Source organism: Macaca fascicularis, chromosome 10 (assembly GCF_037993035.2).
Source record: "Macaca fascicularis isolate 582-1 chromosome 10, T2T-MFA8v1.1".
NCBI lineage: Eukaryota > Metazoa > Chordata > Mammalia > Primates > Cercopithecidae > Macaca > Macaca fascicularis.
Genome location: NC_088384.1, coordinates 37,342,501 through 37,350,000, shown reverse-complemented (window position 1 = coordinate 37,350,000; position 7,500 = coordinate 37,342,501).

The window sequence follows — 7,500 nt, the reverse complement described above, 5'->3', positions numbered from 1 at the left end:
CGGAGAGCCGGCTCACAGCGGGGAGCGGCGTCGCGCGCCAGACGGAGTGCCACGCGCACCCGCCGCTCGCAGCAGCCTTCCCATCCGCTAGGACGTCGGGCCCGGCCCAGCGGGATCCTCCCCCAACTCGGAAGGGGGAGGCGCGGGCCACAGTAGACGACGAGCCGCGCGCTCGGCCCCCACCGCGGGGTCCGGCGGAACCCTCACTGTCCCCCCACCTCATCCCGTCGAGGCGGGGACAGCGGAGGAGGAGGGTTCTCTGCAGGCGAGTCGCTACGGCAGCGCTACCACAACACAGAGAGAGGCGGCGGGCCGGGGGATCCGGTACCCCAAGGCACACCTCTCGGATCGCTAGAGAAGGCTTTCTCACCGAGGGTGGGTCACGCTCCCCACCCGCCAGTCGCCCCTCGTCGGGCCCGCAGAGGCACTCAGGGACGCCTGGGGAAGGGAGGGGGCCTGCGGCGCGAGAAGAAACCTGCGGCAACCTTGAGCGTTTGCGGTCAGGGCAGGGGCCCGGCCGGCGCGCGTGCGCACAGCCCCCAAGGCCCCCCGCCGTCCACCCACCTCCTTTCTGTGAGGCAAGGCGCCTCCAGTTAACCCACACACGACCGATCGGAGGCAGAACGGCAGCCCCTCGGCGGCCGGCCGGCGCACGCGTGGCCGGCCCGAGCCCACCGCAACCGCTCACACGGCCCGCGCTCACCCGCCAGAGGGGAGCACGGGACGTGCGCTCGCCAGACCAGGCGGCGCCCTTCCCCGCGTGGGAGGGGCGCGTCTCACTCAACCGCCTCGACCCGCACAGCCAACGCGCTCCCTCAGGACCCACGCGCGGACACCACGGCGGCGACCGGAGGAGGGGGCGCTGGGGGCGGGAGCGACACACCACCGCTCGGCCTCGGGCACCTGAGAGACAGCCCGGGGCGCTCCAGGAGCACCGCAAAGGCCCAGGCGGAGCCAGCGCTCGTGCAATACCCGAGAGGGCAGCACGGCGGGCCAGCGGGACAGCACCCCCACCGCCGCGGAGGGGGGCGGCCCACGAGGCGACGACCACAAGAGGCGAAAGCGAGGGGTGCCTGCTGCGTCAGAGGACCCCCGCCGACCCACGCCGGACGCCACGAGGCAGGCGGCGGGGTCGGGACAGCGAGGTCGGGCCGGGTTCCGCACCCCAGTGCCTCCCAACGCACCGCCCACAGGCGGGGATGGGAGACGGGGGAAACCCCGCGGGCGGGACGAGAAGAACGGGTCTCATTCACCACGAATGCCCGCCCCTCGCCCGTCGCGGCTCGGTCCCGGCCCGGGAGAGCGTGACATCACCACATCGATCAGGGAAAGCATCCCCGGAGCAGGGTCGGCCGGCCAGCCACAGCCTCCCCAGAGGCCAGCGAGCAGATCAGCCTGGCCATCCCCAGCCCCAGGACAGGGGCGGCAGACAACCCGGCAGAGACGAGGAATGCCTGACACGCACGGCACGGAGCCAGCGGGAGTGGGGTTGTCACGGCCGCCCCAGGTGCCCGCAGCGGGGAGCGCACGGTGGCACGGTAAGCCCGCGCCACCTTCCCCGCCGCCCCCAGGTGGGTCAGAGACCCGGACCCAAGGCGGCACCGGGAGCTGGGACGCTCGGATGCATGAGAGACCGGGCACACGGGCCCCAGCAGGCGGCTCAAGCACGAGCAGGGCCGGCTAGCCGGGTCACCGGGAGGCCGAAGACCCGCGACGCATCCAAGAGACCCAACCTCTCCAGCGACAGGTCGCCAGAGGACAGCGTGTCAGCAATAACCCGGTGGCCCAAAATGCCGGCTCGGAGTGAAACATATACCTCCCCAGGAGACAGGAGGTCGAGTCACCGACCACGCCGCCGGCCCAGGGAACCCGCGACACGGGCATCTGTCCCCAAAATCGCCACCATCGCAGCCAGACACGGAGCACCCAGGGCCCTCTGGTCGACCCCAGGACACACGCCGGAGCAGCGCCGGGCCAGGGACGTCCTCCCGGCCACCCGTGCCACGCAGGGGCCGGCCCGAGTCTCCAGAGCGAGACTCGGAAGCGTTTTCGGCCGTCCCCTCGTACGACCGGGACACACGAGGGACCGAAGGCCGGCCAGGTGTGACCTCTCGGGCCGCACGCGCGCTCAGGGAGCGCTCTCCGACTCCCCACGGGGACTTGCAAACAACAGGTCACGGCAGAGGGACCGCTCCCCGGCACCCGGGGGACGAGGCAGGACGGTCCCCGGCTCCCCACGGGGACTTGGAGAAAAAATTCGGCCGCTGCCTCAGACGGCCAGGATGCGCGCGGGCCCGCGACCGGGCCGGGAAGGGTGTCCCCAGCCTCCCGCCCCAAGCCCGGTGGGTCCCCGCGGGTCGCGGGTCAGGCCTCGGGAGCCGCGGCGTGCTGGTCGACCAACCCCGGCAGCCCCACACCCGGCTCTGGCCCGAAAGCGCAGCGACAACCTCTCCCCACATAAGCCTGCACGCCTGAGCTCTGACTCACAAGTGACGCGCCAGAGCTCTGGCGCGACCGGGACAGCCCGGCTGACGACCGCGGTCTTTCCGGAGCTCTGCCTAGCTCACAGCGGGGACGGTCCCCTCCCTCGGCAGCTGCCACCGCAGCTCCGGAAGCCAAGGGAACGATATAAAAGCGGCCGCCAGATGGAGTCCGACAACCGTCGCGAACGTCACCAAGACAGATCCGGATGGCAGGCCGGCCCGCGGACCGCAAAACCGAAACCGTGAGTCGAGAGACGCTATCCCGAGGCCGAAAACGCAGCCCCTGTACCCCAACCCCACAGAAACGGTCCCCAAACCCTGTCTCTGCATGGACCGCGACACAGTCAGAAGACAACCCACGGCGTGTGGATGTTCGGAGAGGCATCTCGGTGGGAGAAACAACAAGCAAGGACTCGGTCGCGGGTCGTTGAGGACACAGGGAGACACAGAATGCGTAGGCTCTTCCTGAATCCAGACAGAGAAGGAGGGAGGGAGGGAGGGAGGGAGGGAGGGAGGGCGGGCGGGCGGGCGGGCAGGCAGGCAGGAAAACATAAAGAAGGAAACAGAGAAAGAAAGAAAGGAAGGAAAACCTAAAGGAGAGAAAGGAAGAAAAGAGAAGAGAAGAGAAGACAAATATCAATATAAGTACTTACATTTGTATATAGGTATAACATATAAAACTACATTAAAATAGAAAAAAATTTATATGCATACACATGAATAAACAGATAAAAATGAATAAATAAAAAATAAGGTAACATAACATAAGCAAATAGGCCAGGCGCGGTGGCTGACGCCTGTGATCCCAGCACTTTCAGAGGCTGGGGGAGAGAGAGAGAAAAAAAAATGAAAGAAAGAAAGAAAGAAAGAAAGAAAGAAAGAAAGAGAGAGAGAGAAAGAGAGAGAGAAAGAAAGAAAGACAGAAAGAAAGAAGAAAGAGAGAGAGAGAGGGAGAAAGACAGCGAGAAAGAAAGGCGAGAGAAGAAAGAAAAAAAAAAGAAAGAGGAAAGACAGGAAGAAAGACAAAGCAAGAAAGCAAGATAACAAGACAGCAAGAAAGCACGACAGAAAGAGAGAAAGAGACAGAAAGAAAAAGCAAGAAAGCAGCAGAGAGAGAGAGAGAGAGAGAGCGCGCGAGCGCGAGCGAGCGAGCGAGCAATCGAGAGAGAGAGAGAGAGAGAGAGAGAGAGAGAGAGAGAGGAGGAGGAGGCGGCGAGGCGAGGCGAGGCGAGGCGAGGCGAGGCGAGGCGAGGCGAATCTACCTGCTTTCACTACATGTGGGGAGAATCAGGAAAGCCCCCACTAACAACAAGGCCTGAAGTGGAGCTGCCATCTCTGAAATCCGAGCAGAAGAGTCCACACGGGTTAAAGACACGAAGAAAGTCAGGGAAACAACTGCTCAAAGAGAAGAACAATCTGGCCCAGCCAGGGTCTGTCTCCTGAAGTTGTGTGGGCAACGAGGGAGTGGGACGGAGGGAGGGAGTGGGACGGAGGGAGGGAGGGAGGGAGGGCCTCCGAGGCTCGTGTCAAACAATAAATGATAATAAAATAAAAGGAAGTTAAAAAAAAAAATTGCGCATCATTCGTAGCATCACTGACGCCTCGAAAGGCGAGAGGCATGTGTTTATGTCACTGTGGGACTGTTTTCTTTTTTCTTTTTTTTTCTTCTTCCCTCTTTTCCCGGAAACTCACTTTTTAATTATTTCATTTTCCTTTTCTTTTTTTTTTTTAATTTTTAATTTTACTTTCATTTTTACTTTTATTTTTAATTGTTTGAGAGGTTGTCTCCCTCTCTCGCCCAGGCTGGTGTACAGTGGCGCGATCTCGGCTCACTGCAACCTCCGCCTCCCAGGTTCAAGTGATTCTCCTGCCTCAGCTCGGCCTCCCGAGTAGCTGAGATTACAGACGCGCACGACCATGCCCGGCTAATTTTTGGTATTTTGACTAGAGACGGACGGGGTTTCACCATACTGGCCCTGCTGGTCTGACCACCTCGTGATCCAGCGATCCACCACCCTCGGCGTCCCAAAGTGCTGGGATGACAGGCTTGAGCCACCGCGCCGGGCCTAGTTATTCCTTTTATTTTATTTCAAATTTTTAATTGTACGTATGCATGTATGCATGTATGTATGTATGTATGCATGCATGCATGCATGTATCTATCCTTTTTTTTTTTTTTTTTTGAGACGGACAGAGAGAGACAGTGAGAAACAGAGAGAGAGAGAGAGAGAGAGAGAGAGAGAGAGAGACAGACAGACAGAGAGAGAGAGAGAGAAACAGACGGGGGGGAAGAGAGAGAGAGAGAGAGAGAGAGAGAGAGAGAGAGAGACCAACAGACAGAAGGACAGGCAGAGAAAGAGAGTAAGACAGAAGACAGACACAGGGACACAGGGAGAGAGACAAGCGGGGGGGGGGGAGAGAGAGAGAGAGAGAGAGAGAGAGCTCCCAGACATCACGAAGCCGTTTCAATGACATATTCTCTCTGGTCTTTGTCTGGGGATATTCAGTTTTTCACCGTAGGCCTCAAGGGCTCCCAGATGTCCCTTTGGAATCTCTACAAAGAGAGTGTCTCCAACCTGCCTAATCAAAAGAAAGGTGTAACTCTTTAGGATGAGTCCACACATCGCAAAGCAGTTTCTCAAATACATTCTTTCTATTTTTCATCTGGGAATATTCGGTGATTCACCATAGGCCTAAAGGGACTCCCAAAAATCCATTCAGAGAGACTGCCCAAAAAAAGTGTTTCTAACCTGATGAATCCAAAGAATGGTGTATCGCTAAGAGATCAATCTACGCATCACAAATCAATGTGACAGATAGCCTCTCTCTGGTTTTAATCTGTGGATAGTCTGTTTTCCAACGTAGGCCTCAATGGGTTTCCAAATGTCCCCTCACAGATTCTACGGAAAGCGTGTTTCCAACCTCCTGGTTCAAAAGAATTATCCGTTCGAGGTGAATCCACACGTCAAAAAGCAGTTTCACCAGCAGCAGTTTTTCTCCTTTTCCTCTGGGGATGTTCACTTTCACCAGGAGCCACAAAGGGCTCCCAAATGTCCCTTCGAAGATTCTGCAAAGAACTGCTTCCAATCGGCCGCGTGCAGCGGCTCACGCCTGTCATCCCAGCATTTTGGGAGGCAGAGGCGGGTGGATCACCTGAGGTCAGGAGTTCGAGACCAGCCTGGCCAAAACGGTGAAACCCCATCTCTACCAAGAACACAAAAAATTTGCCGGGCTTGGTAGCGGGTGCCTGTAATCCCAACTACTTGGGAGGCTGAGGCAGGAGAATCCCTTCAACTGGAAGGCAGAGGTTGCAGTGAGCCGAGATGGTGTCACTGCACTCCAGCCTGGGGGACAGAGTGAGAGTCTGTCTTAAAAAAAATAAAAATATTAAGAAAAAAATACTACTACAACAACAACAACAACAACAACAACAACAACAACAACAACAGCAACAACAACAAAATGCTTCCAATCTGCTGAATCAACAGAAAGGTTTAACTCAGTAAGAGGAATCTACACATCGCTAAAAAGCAGTTTTACAGATAGCTTCTTGTTAGTTTTTATCTACAGTTTCCTGGTTTTCACCCTAGGCCTCGAATAGCTCCCAAATGTCCTTTTGCAGATTCTACAAAAGGGCCGCTTCCAACCTGGTATATCAAAAGAAAGGTTTCACTCTGTGAGATGAATCCACACACGACAAAGCAGTTTCAGAGACAGCTTCTTTCTAGTTTTTATTTGGGGATATTCGGTTTTTCACACTAGGCCTCAGTGGGCTCCCAAAGGTATACTCGCGGATTCTACAGAAAGAGTGCTTCAAACCTCCTCAATCAAAAATTAGTTGTAATTCGGTGCCATGAATCCACACATCACAAAGCAGTATCATAGAGAGCTTCTTTCTATTTCTCTGGTGGGGATACTCGGTTTTTCACAACAGGCCCCAATGGGCTCCCAAATGTCCATTCTGCTTCCAAACTGCTGAATCCAAAGGCAGTTTTAACTCGGTATGATGAATCCACACGTCACAAAGCTGTTTCATGAAGACCTTCTCTCTCGTTTTTATCTGAAAACATAAGATTTTTTCACCATACGACACAAGGGTCTCCGAAATGTACACAGAGAGATTCAACCAAAAAACCCTTCCAACCTGCTGAGTAAAAAGAAAGGTTTAACTCTGCGAGACGAATACACACACGACAAAAGCAGTTTCACAGAGAAAGGTGTTTTTTTTGTTTGTTTGTTTGCTTGCTTGCTTGCTTGCTTGCTTGCTTGCTTGCTTTTTGGTTTGTTTTCTTGGTTTTTTTTTTTTTTTTTTTGGAGACGCACTTCCGCTCTTGTTGCTCAGACTGGAGCGCAATGGCGCCATCTCGCCTCACTGCGACCTCCGCCTCCCAGGTTCAAGCAATTCTCCTGCCTCCGTTTCCCTTCCCGAGTAGCTGGGATTACAGGCATGTGCCACCACGCCCGGCTAATTTTGTATTTTCAGTAGAGACGGGGTTTCTCCATGTGGGTCAGTCTTGTCTCGAACTGCCGACCTCAGGTGATCTGCCAGCCTCGGCCTCCCAAAGTGCTGGGATGACAGGCGTGAGCCACCGCGCCCGTACAATTGTATTGTATCGTATTGTATTGTATTTACATTGATTGATTGATTGATTCATTGATTGATGCTGCCTGATCAAAGGTCACTCAGGCCCAGTCGTCAAAGTGGCGATTTCCTAGGCAACAAGGAAGGGGGGAGCTTGGAGGTGGGGGCGGGGGCGGTGGAGAAGACACAGTTGCCCCAGGCTGTGCGCAGGCGGCCTGAGCTTCCTTCCTCTGTTGAGGCCTCCATTTTCAGAGTAACAGTGGCCGCTAGGTGATGCCCGACGTCTGCCAATGAGACTGTCAGCCCGGAATGAATTGGGATCGCCTGGAGGGTGAGGCGGGAGGGGGAAGGATGGAGGCCCCCACAGCACAGTGGGTCACCGCGCCCTTCCAGGCGATCCCCACAACTAATCGACCAGGGCCCCTGGGGGCACAC